Raw genomic sequence first — 13654 nt, forward strand, 5'->3', positions numbered from 1 at the left:
GAAAGATACTTAAGAACGGGCTGTGGCAACATCTGTGGGATTATGCTGCACAGCCAGGGTTTTATTTGGCAAATTTTCAAAACTGAATTATATAGCCATTTGCATTATCATATAATTGTGTTAAACATCGGGCTCTGACTACATCTGATTTTTTTTGATTGATCTAGAATGTCAAACTCTTTCCCCTCTTTAGGACCTTCTCCTCATTTAAGGTTTTTATTAGCGATTGGGTCTTCTACTAGCTTAGTCAGTGATTAACTCAAGAGTTGAACATCTATCTTAGAAGTTTATATACAAAGCTTTATCCTTGTGACACCACTGCAAGGTAGGGAAAGTATCGTTATTTCTGTTTTACCGATGGGAGCTGAAACAGAGATTGTTACTTGCTCAACATCATGCAGGAAGTCTCTGGTAGGGCAAGGAATTGACCCCATGTTTGCTGAGTCCCAGGATAGCACCCTAAGCAATAGGAATCTCTCTCTCTCAAAAACAAAACGTGTGTGTGTGTGTGTGTGTATATATATATATTCATGTCTAGCTTCTGTTTTCCTCTTTGCTCTATGGTTCATAATCTCGCCAACAGATTTTTTTGCCCTCTCTTTGCGAAAAGTTTGTTGTTCCCACTTACTGAAAATGGATATGGCAATTTTAAGATTGTGACCATTTGAGTACTCTCCAAATATTTTTTAGTGATATTTTTCTCAATGTATTTGCTTGCTAAAGGGACAAAAGAAAGGATTGTACATTTATTTAGCCCCTTTCAGTTTTAGGTTGCATTTTTTGATGGCTAGTTGATAACTCTTAGTTTTGACACTGAAAGGCAATGTTATATTGCTTAGCTCTTTAACGAGCTCTTCTTTTGGGCAGATAGTTTTCTTTCTAATGTATTTAAGTTTGAATAATTGTTATTTTGAAGTTTGTTTTAAACTCCCACCTCTTCTCAGGCATGTTCTTTTGCCCAATTTATACTACCTATTTTTATTTAATGTCTTCTTCTTGCAACCCTTCTTTGCACTGTGTACATTCTATGTTTGTGGTTAATTGCCCTCCAACTTCCTCCAGTCTTAAAATCTGTTACCACATCTTTGCATTGCGTTATATTTCCCGCTTTCTTATGTAATACTGAGTCTAAAGTTTTGATTTCTCTTTTTCCCCACCCCTAATAGCTGCTATTGAACTGTTATAACACATTTCAGCTCTCCCATAATTTTTTCTGACCAGAGGTGAAATCTTGGCCCTATTGAAGTCAATAGCCCAACTTCCATTGAATTCAGAGAGGCCAGGATTTCACCCCAGGTGTTTTGCTACATTATAATCCTTTTCCTGTGGCTTTAATACATAAACTTTGGCTATTTCCACCTAACATCTTGTGTATAAATATATGTATCTTTTTTTTCTAAATACTGGATCTGTCAACAGCTCTTGGATTTTGGAGGTAGTTTTGCACTATTTTCTAGAGTACAATGAGGTTCTGTGTTGTCTCGTCTCTGTTTTGCAGTATAGCATGTTAAAATATTACTGAGTGTGGTTGAGTAGACAGTGGAGGATAAGTAGGTACTGACTTTAAACAGTAAACATATGCATTGTAGTGATTGCAGAAGTTTCCATTAGTAATTCCTCTTTACATACTCTACTTTCCAAATAATTTATCTTTGGACTTCATTCTTTCTGTGCCTCTTCTCCACTTTACTCCGACTTCCACAAGATTTCAATTGAATTCACTTATTTGTAAAAGGACATAGGAAGTTATTTTATAGTGCAATAAATAGTTTTTCCAGGGTATACTTAAAATATTGTGAGTAGTATGTGCTTTGTAAAGTCTGAATACTTGAATGTAAAATACAAAAATTAAGGATATTTCAAAATGACGCAGTACATACATTGCTACAGTTTCCTGTGTATTTCATAAAGAGGGATGCAGCTATTTGCAGTTAAATGCTTATTAAATGACCTCAGGTAAAAATGACAACAATCCCATAACTACTTTCCCTTCTTCCTGTCCCCGCCCCCCCCAAATAAAAGCTACAATGACTTAGAAGAACGAGCAGAAGTATGGACTAATTTTCTGTTCCCACCTCTGCCCCAGGCTGCCCATAATTTGCATTAAATACTTTATAGCATCTTACAAACATCTTCCCCCTGAAATAATCTCAGTTTTGCAGCTAAGGAAATAAGGCTCAAAGGCTGTGTAAATAGTTGCTCAAAATAATACAAGTTAGTGCAAGAAACTGGATTACAGCCCAGTTCATGCCTAAATCATTATATCACAGTGCCTCCTACCCAAATCACTTATAACATCTTTTTCTTGGTAAAATAGCGATGCTCCCAGCTCAGAGAAACCTCTTGCTTAGCTGCCTTTTTATTGACATGCTCATTTTGTTCTTTTGTGCAGAAATGCAAAAGACACTGTGCAACAAGTGTGGGTTTAGGACTTGATGCTGACAGCTGTAGGGAAGGAAACTTAGACCTGTAGAAAAGAGTGGAAATTAGTACTATACTCCCCATTAGCATCCCACAGGTGCAGTGATATGCTTGTGCAGTTTTTCAGAAAAAATCATGTCATTTCTTGCACAAGCAGAAGAAGGTAATAAATGCATGGCTCTGAGAAGTCACTATAGACTCACCCACATGGTAGAATGGAAGTCGCCTGCCCCTCATATAAGAAAAAAATTTATATTAAATTTAAAATGCTGTAAGAGCAGTAAGGTTAGGGTGATGTTTTCATTGTCTCTTTGGAAGAAGTTAACCAAGCTCTGAATTGAGACAGCAATACCAACTTTATTCATTAACGGGAGTTTTGTTTCTGTGATTAAACTTGAAAAATATTCTCTCTCCAAAATCCAAATGTCAAATTTAGGGTTCACTCTTCCATCCCGTCTTCTAAAACCAAATTGTTCTCTTATGTATATTATATCACCTGGATTATTTGAATTAAACATTGTGATACTGATTTATCAAATGAGTAGAGCCTTCTATTTTCAGTGATAGAATAGCTTTCTCTGACCATCCACCATCCTGCCTAAACTTTTTTAAAGATTTCATTACTCCAAATTTAACCACAAAAAATCCAACTCCAAATCAGATGATTTATGGTCCATAAGCAAACCCCTACTTTGATTTTTATCAAAGGAAATAGTTACTCTTAGCCCTAGTGCTTCCAGGTGTAATTCAGGAGACCAAAGGATAGTTCTGGGTCCAAATTAGAGCCTCATTTGTTTGCTTGAACTCAAACTTGTATTGTCATCCCAAAGTACAAGGAAGCAACTAGTTGTTAAAAAATTTCTTAATGAAAATCAGGATTGGACCAATAAACATTCCTTTGAATTACTTGTGGCCATGACTCATTGAAAGATATTGGTGAACCAGTACAATACAGTTTGCAGATATATCAGCGGGAACATCAGGTCAGTCCTGTGCTTGAATGAGGTCCATAATGTTGATTTCATTAGCACAGCCAGTTTGGCTAAGTTTCTTACTTCCCAGGGTCAAGAACTCCCAAAAGAATTTTTTTTTAATTTGGTTTAAATTACAAGACATGACTAAGAGTCTAAGGAATCTTGCAAAAGGTCAGGAGGAGAATGTCCTCTGACATCAAAGGGTGAAGGTTGTAAACCATTATTTGATCTTTTTAATAATCTTCCAAATTTTCAGACAACTTTTATGTGAAGATTTGACATGTCCATTAAACAGCTGCTGCTTGTTGTTACGGTATTTTGCTTTAATTTGTTTCCCAGCCTTAAAGTTTGGCACATAATTCTGTGATGTTGTCCAGGGAAAATGTAGAATAAATTGAGACGTACATTTTTGGTTAAGTTAAAGCCATTTTATTTTGTTTGTAATGCTTGGAAATAACACGTAAAGGAGTTGCAAATGGGATACGTGCAAACAGCCAAAGACAGCAGCTTTTTGACTGCTGTCTGACTAGACAGCACTTTAACACTTGTTTTGGATAGTTGCCAATTTAAAAAAAAAAAAAAGCCCTTTAAGACACATTGTCAGGATAGACTTGGGACAGTCATCCTGCTGGTTGCATATAAATCTCTCATGACCAGAAATAAAATATTGCCTCATACAGTTTTCAAAGAACATTTAGAATTTCATTTACCCAAATTATACTTCAGTACAGAAGAACTTTTGTGATGGTTTTGTAGGCCGCCGGGATTATTGTCATCAATCCATGTGGTCCCTGCTACTGTGCACTAAAAGTTTCATGGTATGTTTTGACATCCGTTGGACCTGCTGGGTCAGAACAGTTGATCAAAATATTGTAGCCCAGGGCCTTGTGGGAGTGCACTCAGAGACACCAGAATAGAGACAGAGATGCAACTAGTCTATAACAGTGACAGAACTTACTCTACTCCAAACCAAAAGTTTGTTTGAACTGTTGAGAATAGCTGAATATTCAATGCTGTGAATCCGTCGTCATTATGAATTTATGACCAAGGGATTTTTCTACTTGGCATGATGTCTGAAACAGATTTATCAGCAAGGGATTTCAGTTATCCAGATAAAAGATCTGGCCAATATCTTTCTGCTGCTTTGCTTCAAGGCTGAAAAAAAGACATGCATATTCCTAGCCCACTGCAGTTTATTTCAGGAGATACGAGGCTAAGATTGCAGTACTTAAAAGGCTAGCAAAGAAATGCTAGCATTAGCTTTGCACGCAGTCTTAAGAAAAACTGTAGCTGTAAAAACATATCATCTAGCTATAAATGTGTATTGCCAATTATTTTAAAATGTTAATAAAGAAAGGGAATCTGCCATCTTGTTTCCAGCTCATGGTGAAATCTGTGTAATTTAAAGTTTTAATGTTCTGAGCAAACAGTTCCTCATATCCTATATGAAAAAATTCTGAATCATGGCAGGAGGAATTGAACTAACTTTCTTTACTGTAAATAGCATATGATTTACTACGTCTCCCTTCCCAAGAGTAAGATTAGTGGGATCTGATCCTGGATGGTCCAGAGTGCCCTCAGCTCCAGGAGTTGAAGCTGATGGAGCTCAGCAAAATTAAGCCCCGGTAAATCTGTTCTTCTCTGAGAGACTCTGTGTATTCCAAGTAATGGGATTCAGCCCCTTTAGCACTGAACTGCAAATGTCAAGAGGCATTTTGTGAATACTATCATTGCTGTGGACAGACCATAAAGGATGATAGTGAAGTGATTTGATCCCACATAGAACTGGAGATAGTTCGGATTGGGCAGGTTTTACTGCTACATGGAAGCAAGCATCCTTTAAGACACAAGCTGCATACCAGTCCCCTATGGACAGGGATGGGTTAATGTACCCTGATGACAATATTCTGAACTTGAAAGTTTTTATATCTGTGGGGGTTTCTGCTATCCAGGACCGGTCTCAGACCATCTCCTTGCTTGGGTATTAGGAAATATCTGGAGTAAAACCCCTCCTTTGGTGCTGCACAGGAACTTCATTTATGGCACCTTTATGAAGAAGGGAACTTAGCCCTCCAATAGGAGTTTCTTGTGAGAGAAAATCCCCAGAAGACAGGGAAAGTGAGGAGGCCTGGTATCTAATATCCAGTGCTCTGCAGGAATCTTGAACAAACAATGAGGAAAGAAAGAAAGAAAGATGAGCCCCAAACCATAGAGGGAGAAGTGGTGCAGCTCTTTAGCATCCCATCAAAACTGATGCTTGGGAGCTGGTGGCTGGGCTGATGTACAGCAAAGGATTCTGCTTCTATGTTGTGCTCTTCTTACAGGAGCCATTATAGAAAAGGCCAGAGGTTGATATCGCCTCTGAAGTAGGGTACTCTGCTGTTACTGAACAGCTGGAGATTGGCTTTAGAAAGCCAATGTAATATGGCTTCTTTTTTTTTTTTTTAGCAGCAGATGCAAATGAAGAGAGTCCCAGAGATGGAGCTACAACTCTCAGACTTGATCTTTTCCAAAGTGTTATTTGACTTGTAACAAAAAAGGACAGTGCCCTCAAAGGGTAGTTTCTCAATTAGCTTCTAAGAGTCTGGCACAAGGCCCAGTGCTCAGAGCCAGGAGTATCTTCTCAGAGCTATACCAGTGGTCATAACATTGAACCTGAGGTGTCATAAGCTGCCCTTAGAGCATACCTGGCTACTGTCCTTCCCTCAGTAACCAGTCACTTTGCAGCTTCTCTTTGCTCTTCAGGTAAATAATCCAAGATGGTGTTAAATAGAGTCCCATAAAGTGCAGAAGTATCATGACATAACTGCTGGACACTTTTCCACACAGGAGTCTAAGGTGGTAGAGGAATATATCTTTCTTCTACGTGCATCCAATCTACACTCTTCCCTATGCAATGGAGCAGGCAGGGATGTTCTGCTACCTTCAGACACTTCCTGAGCTGTAAAATAAACCCACATGGAGTTGGTCCACAGAAGAAGAAAGAGAGGTTACGTACTGGTAACTGTTCTTCAAGAGTGGTCTCCCACTACACACCTGCCGTCTCCTGTGTCTTGGAATTTTTTGTATTGCAGCCTTGAGAGAAATAACTGAGGAGGCCTGGCCGGTGAGTTTCCTTATATAGACACATTCAATTATGTCATCCTAGCACAAAACCTTATAGCTGTCCCCGCCCACACCGGCACAGCTTTTCTATACAGCAGCTTGTGAGGTGCTGAATCCTATTAGTGTGAATGCCCAAAGGCAACTCTCAAAGAACAACTGTTACCAGTAAGTAAATCTTTGTCTTCTTTCTTAAAATCAATAAATCTGCAGTTTTAAAGTGCTGTTCTGCGCTGAAAACTGACTGTAAAAATAGCACCTTTTCACCCAACCAACTGGGTATTCAAAGTCTGGCTTGCTTTACTGACTAAAATAAGATACAGCTATTACTCCTATTAGCATAGCCAGTAAGGGTATGGAAGACTGAACTGGCATCTGTGAGTCACATACCAACAATATTACTGAGTAAATTCAGTCTGCAGAATCTTTATTGTTAGGCTCTGAATTAGCAGGCTCATACTTGACTTTCAGAGTCTAGGCCTAGTTTACAGGGCTAGCATCTACAGCAGTGGGAAATAAATCTTCATGCTAAAATCAGCAGCTTTGATGCAGAAGCCAATGCAAAACATTGACTATTGAATTACCCAATGCCATTTTTAATTAAGAGTAGAAACTCATTCTTAAAAGGGCCTGTTCATTCTCAACAGATGAGCATTGGAAAGCTGTTGCCTTGTTTCTGGTTCAAAAATGTTGGTGTCCCTAATTGGCCCATCAATCCTTCACCCTTTTAACTATTTTGCTTTAAAAATCACTAGTGGGACTTATATATTTTAATATAGGCATGTCCAAAATTAAGCTATTGTACATCTAAACCATGTGTTTGCATTGCAACATTTAGTGGTGTAAATAAGGGAAGGAACAGTGGAGGATACACAGTTTCCTCTTTTTTTTGTTTTGGGGTACTTTTTGTCTACAGACTGACCACAACCAGGTAGGGTGACTCACTTGGATAGGCTAGAATCACCCAGAAATTGGGTGTGGCGGGCACAAGGTGTGCTCATCAGTTGTTTGAAACTACTTAGGTGACTTCTATTGTAGGCAAGTTGCTTGACAGTGCAAATCCAGAAAATGGAACAAATGAGAACTCAAGAGGTGGGAAAGGAGTTTATAATAAGAGTGCACGCCTGCTAAATTGGTGGAATCAGCAATACAGGAGCTCAAGGATCGGAAGGGTCTACTGTAATGATTGTGTTCCAGGGACTTTCAGTTTTGTTGGATTAAACTGCAGGCTCCAGTGGAAAAGAGGACAAGGACTAGAATTTGTTCTGGGCTGTGCACATTGCAGACTGTTGTTGCAAAGACTCAAGGGAAGTTTTGTAGTTGGCTGTGGCACTATCATTTGTTTCCCAACTTTGAGAAGTTAGAATGCCCTGACATGGACTTGGACACCATTCCTTAGAGATTGAGAAGGGTAAACCGTCCCAGAGAAGATCCCTAGGGAAGCTGTATGTATGTGTGCATCCATAATTACGTTTTTGCATTTGAACTTATGATAGTAACAAGTACTAAAACTTGGGAGAACATCCTCAACTGCAAAAGTGTTGTCTGTAAACAAATTATTGATAATATTCACAAATGTTTCAAGGGTTATAAGTAAATTATGTATTTAGTAATATTTTCCTTTAGAGATTGTGTTGCTCTCCTTCTATCAGTATAGTATTGTAGATACTATATACTATACTAGATCTGTATAGTAGATATAGATATATATCAGAGTCCTGAAAAGACTAAATTTCTGGACTGTGCCATAGCAGAGAGATAAGCTGAGGTAAAGGAAAGGGGAAAGAAACATTATATCCAACATTAGCATAGCACTTTCTCCACATCTGTTACACATGGTTATTTCTAAAGTAAACAGAGAGAGTTTCAGATGTGAAGGCCAATGCCACAAAGATTAATACAATGCTCAAATTATTTAAGATGTTACCGTGCTTTTTGGTTCATGAGGATCTTCATAGTATCTTCATTCAATGTAAATGGAGAAATAAGAATCCCAGAGTGTATCTCCATTCACTTCAGGCTGTCCATGATTTGTATTCTTTAAGTTCTTCTTCGAGTGATTGCTCCTATGCATTCCAGTTAGGTGTGCGCGCCGCGCGTGCACGGCTCTTCGGAAGATTTTTACCCTAGCAACTCCGGCGGGCCGGCTGGGCGCCCCCTGGAGTGGCGCCGCTATAGCGCAGGATATATACCCCAGCTGGCCCGTCCGCTCCTCAGTTCCTTCTTTCCGCCCGTGACGGCCGTTGGAACAGTGGAGCGCAGCTTAGCTGACCTCCACTTCCCTAGCTACTCGTAGTTTTCTCTCGTTCTGTTTATAGTTGTAGTTAACTCTGTTTGTTTTGTAGAATAGTATAGTGTATTTATTTTACAGGGGTTCGGGGTTTATCCCCTTCCCCTCACCCGGTGCCGGGTCCGATGCCCGGTCCACAGGGTTTTCTAATGCTCGGCCGGCCACAAGCCGCTGCCGACAAGAGATCTTCTCCTAAGTGCCTCGAGGGATCTTACCTCACAGATAAGTGCCGCATTTGTGAGGCCTTTAATCCGTGAACAAGGGGGAGCAGGGCTTTCGTTTTAAACAGCTCCTGAGGGAGGCAGCTCTTGCTCCTCCGCTCTCGGCGCCGAGCGCTAGTTAGTTTCAAGGTGCGCTCCCTCGGCACCGGATCGCCGGTACCGCCAAGGCCTCCTGGCACGACCGTCGCTGGCTCCGACGTACCCTCGGCATGGATCCCTCTCCTGGAGGATGAAGAGGCACAATATCCTTGCTGCGTCCGAGCCGCCGCCTCTGCAGCCGAGCGCTATGCTCGGTCGGATCGTCCGGCACCGATGTCTGCCGCGGCACCGACAATATCTGCACCTTTAACTCCGGCCAGGCAAGAGCCGTCGAGTCCGGTGCTGGAAAGCTCCCCGGTACGGACCGTGGTCGAGCTCGCTCTGAAGCTGCGTCCGAGCCGCCTGCTCCGCAGCCGAGCGCTATGCTCCGTCGGATCGCCCGGTACCGATGTCTGCCGCGGCACCGACAATATCCGCACCATTAACTCCGGCCAGGCAAGAGCCGTCGAGTCCGGTGCTGGAAAGCTCCCCGGTACGCACCGTGGTCGAGCTTGCTCTGAAGCTGCGTCCGAGCCGCCTGCTCCGCAGCCGAGCGTGATGCTCAGTCGGATCGCCCGGCACCGATGTCTGCCGCGGCACCGTCAATATCCGCACCATTATCTCCGGCAAGGCAAGAGCCGTCGAGTCCGGTGCCGGAAAGCTCCCCGGTACGGACCGTGGTCGAGCTTGCTCTGAAGCTGCGTCCGAGCCGCCTGCTCCGCAGCCGAGCGCTATGCTCCGTCGGATCGCCTGGCACCGATGTCTGCCGCGGCACCGACAATGCCCGCACCATTAACTCCGGCCAGGCAAAAGCCGTCGAGTCCGGTGCTGGAACACTCCCCGGTACGGACTGTGGTGCGAGCTGTGGTCGAGCTCGCTATTCCCTCCACGCCGGAGACAGTGTCCACGGCGAGGGAGCTGATTGCAACGACAGCATCTGCGCTGCCTCAACCCCCGGCACCGCCGGTGCGGGTTACATAGTCGATGGGCAAGCCTGCCTTGATCAGACCACCCTACGTCGGCACCGCAGAGCGGCACCGTTCAGGGTCGCGGTCCCGCAGATGTTCTCGGTCCCGTCACCGATCTAGGTCTCGACGCCGCTCACAGTCTCGGCACCGTTCTCCATGTTGGTACCAGTAGTACTCGCGGCACCGGTCAGCATCCCGTTCGCCAGTCCGGGACACTCAGCACCGATCCAGCTCCCGGCACCGCCCCAGACACCGAGACGCCCGTAGCCACTCCTGATCATCGAGCCTCAGTCGACCGCCCGGCACAGCTTCGGTGGCAGGTCCCGTTCTCGGTACCGGTCTGTCTACCGGTACCGATCCCCGGTGCCGCATCGAGCGACGTCAGTTACAGACAGAGACTCTACCAAGAGCTTTCAGCTCCTCCAGGGCCATCCAGCCACGCATCAGTGTCGTCCCGTGCGGACACTTCATATGCGTAGCACTCTGTTTTCCGATGTGCCCTCCAGAGTCTTCCAGGAGACCTATCAGTGGTCATTCTGGATGCCTTGGGTGTACTACCACGCCAGAGGCGTACCGGTGATCCCATCTCACTCTGTTCCCTCAGAGCTCTGGGTGACAGAGGTGACAATTAGTCATCCCCGTCCGACCGGTACAGAGCAACCCCCGGTTCAGCACCGGGCTCCCAGATCCCACCGGATCAGGAGGTCGTCCGGGAGCTCGAGCCCACACAGGACCCGCTTGTCCCTGGCCTTTCTTCTTCCTCCTCCCCAGATGAGGCAGGGGCAGGAACATACCCCTCCGGCCCTCCTCTAATCGAAATGTGACAGCCCCTAAATCCAAAGAGGCTGGGCGTGTGGTCTTACTGGGCCGTAAGATGTACCCGGAGGGGGCCCTGCAACTTCGTGTAGCGAACCAGCAAGCCCTGCTTATCCGCTACGGTGGGTGGCGGTGGGCAAATTTACAGAGTCGGTTCTTCGAAACTCCCGTCAAGAGTTTGATGCCCTCCTGCAGCAAAGGACGGAGCTGGAGAGAGCTTCCCTCCAGGCCTCGTTGGACGCAGCTGACTCCGCTGCCATGACTCTGGCCTCGGGTGTTGCCACGCGGCGCGTTCATGGCTCCAGTTGTCGAGCCTTCCCTCGCAGCTGCGGCACGCTATACAGGACTTGCCCTTCAATGGCACAGGCCTGTTCTCTGAAAACACTGGCCCTAGGCTGCAGAACCTAAAGGGCAGCAGGGTCATTTTGCTCTCTCTCTCTCTCGGCATGCACACGCCGGTGATTCAGCGCCGACGTTTCCATCCCCAACCTCCGCTCTTACCCTGCGCCTTGAGAAAGTCAGGACTTGGCCAGCGGGCGTGGCTTACACGGTCGTGGCCATCAATCCGCACCCCAAAGGAGCCGAAATTGGGGTCTTTCTGACCACCAATGGGGCAAAAGCCTACCCATCCTCACCCCTCCTAAGGACCCCTCTCACGAGCGATTCCTCTGGCAAGAGGTGCGGACGCTCCTCTTAATCGGAGCTATACAGGAGGTACCTAAGGGCGAAACCTAATCCCCTAGGCGAAGGGAGGTCTCAGACCTATCCTAGGCCTGCGGGAACTCAACAAGTCACGATGCAGATGAGTTCTGCATGGTACCCAGGGTGACCGTCATCCCATCCTGAGATCCCGGAGACTGGAACGCCGCCCTCGATATGAAGGGCGCGTGTTTTCACGTCGCCATTTCTCTTCCACACAGAAGGTACCCTCGGTTTGGGGCCTACCATCGTTATTCCCAGTATACGGCCCTCCCGGTTGGCCTCTATACAGCCCAGGGGTATTCAAAGTGCATGGCTGTAGTCGCCGCCTTTCTTCGCCACCGTCGGATACACGTTCTCCGTATCTAGACGAGTGGCTCATTCGAAGAACCACCGGGCCCAAGTTACCAGTCATGTGGGCATCGACACGAACCTATTCCTGTGTCTAGGCCTGATGATTAATAGTAAAATCCACTCTGATTCCCATACAGGGAAGGGAATTCATTGGGGCCGTCCTGGACTCCAGACTCGCCAGAGCCTGCTTACCTCAGCCTTGCTTTCAGGCGAGGGTAACAATTGTACAAGGTCTATGGACCTTCCCGCCAACTTGGGCTCGCACTTGCCTAGGTTTCCTGAGTCACATGGCTGTCTGCACGTTTGCAACCAAACATGCCAGGCTTCGCCTCTGTTCACTTCAATCGTGGCTCACCTGGGTGTGCCACCCGGGCAGAGATGGCATACTCGTGGTCGTCTCGTTCCCCCCGAGCAGCCTAGGCTCCTTCGACCGGGAGTCAGCGTCATCCCTGGTGTATCCAGGGATGCTGTTTCATTCACCCCTCGGGGTACCTCATGACAGACAGCCCATCTCTCGGCTGGGTGCGCACCTGGCGTAGTTTCGCACTCACGGCCTTCGGTCAGCGCAAGAGCTGGCCTTACACATCAATGTCCGAGAGCTGAGAGCAGTCTGCCTTGTGTACCAGGCGATTCAGCTGGCGGATCGTCTCAGCAGATCCTTCCTGTCTCACAAGTGGTAGTTTCCTCCCGTCTTTATCTATTCCGTTTTCCAGAAGTGGGTCTTTCCCCGCATAGCCCTCCTCGCTCTCGCGAGAACGGAAAGAGAGAGAAATTCTCCTCGTTCCAAGCCCTCTCCCCAGGCTCGGTCTTGGAGGTTTTCCTGAGGCCGTGGATCAGCCATCTGCCGTACGCTTTCCACTGTCCCCGCTGGTTCACAAGGTCCTGCTAAAACTCCGCAGGGACAGAGCGCCCCTGATCGTGATCGCTCCAGTGTAACCTGGGCAGCACTGGCACACCATGTTGCTACACCTGTCGGTAGCAACCCTCTTGGCACAGACCCCATGACGCGGGATCACGGCAACCTTCACCACCCGGTCTTGTAATCCCTGCACCTCACAGCAGGACTCCTGCGTGGCTAAACCGATCCGAGTTACGTTGTTCTGCCTCGGGTCTACAGGATTTTCCGGGGTGGTAGAAAATCTTCCATTCGGTTAAAGTATCTGGCCAAGTGGAAGCGTTTCTCCTGCTGCTCCGAAACGCGCAATGTTTCTCCCGCCGAGGTCCCGCTCCATTCCATCTGGTTCCTCAGGCTTGGAGCGTTTATACCTCCCCCCCAGTGGGGCCCCGCCATAAACCTGGCTCTTCAATCTGGTTCTAACCAGTTTTATGACTGCCCTATTCGAGCCCTATGTCAACATGCTCATTGATATACCTGTCCTGCAAGACAGTTTTCCTGTAGCCTTTCCTGCGGTCAGACGAGTCTCCGAGCTTCAGACTCTCACAATAGGCCCAAGGTATACTGTGTTCCTCAAGGACAAGGGCAGTTATTATCACGTCCGACCTGCCTCCCTAAGGAGGTGTCGGCCTTTTATATCTACCAGGATATCTTCCTTCCGGTCTTCTTTCCGAAGCCACTCTCTTTGCAAGGAGAGCAACGGTTGCCCTCCTTCGACATCCGTAGGGCGTCCGCCGTCTATATCTAGCGGACAGAGCCCTCTCGTAACGCCCCCAAAACCTTCAGCGTACCGGCATACCGGACGAAGGGCATACCTGTCTCCTCCTAGAGGATTT

The sequence above is a fragment of the Mauremys mutica genome, chromosome 6, assembly GCF_020497125.1.
Source record: "Mauremys mutica isolate MM-2020 ecotype Southern chromosome 6, ASM2049712v1, whole genome shotgun sequence".
In the NCBI taxonomy this organism is placed as follows: Eukaryota; Metazoa; Chordata; order Testudines; family Geoemydidae; genus Mauremys; species Mauremys mutica.